The sequence below is a fragment of the Rhincodon typus genome, chromosome 3, assembly GCF_021869965.1.
Source record: "Rhincodon typus isolate 14 chromosome 3, sRhiTyp1.1, whole genome shotgun sequence".
In the NCBI taxonomy this organism is placed as follows: Eukaryota; Metazoa; Chordata; class Chondrichthyes; order Orectolobiformes; family Rhincodontidae; genus Rhincodon; species Rhincodon typus.
The window spans coordinates 118,909,400-118,909,654 of NC_063334.1; positions in this window are offsets into that span (position 1 = coordinate 118,909,400).

The window sequence follows — 255 nt, forward strand, 5'->3', positions numbered from 1 at the left end:
GGGGAATAGGGATTAAAGAGAGGAGGAAGAAGAGGAGGAGGGAGACAAGAGGCACTCCCGAGGTTAGTGTGAAGGGGAAGTGGCGGACCCTATCGCACCCCCCCCCCCCCCCCCCCCCCCCACCCCCCCCCGCCCGCCTCTCCCCCCCGCCACCCCCCCACCCCCCTCCCCCGTCCCTACCCGACTCCACCACCCCCCCCCCCCCCAGTCTCTACCCTACTCCACCCCCCCACCCAGTCTCTACCCTACTCCACC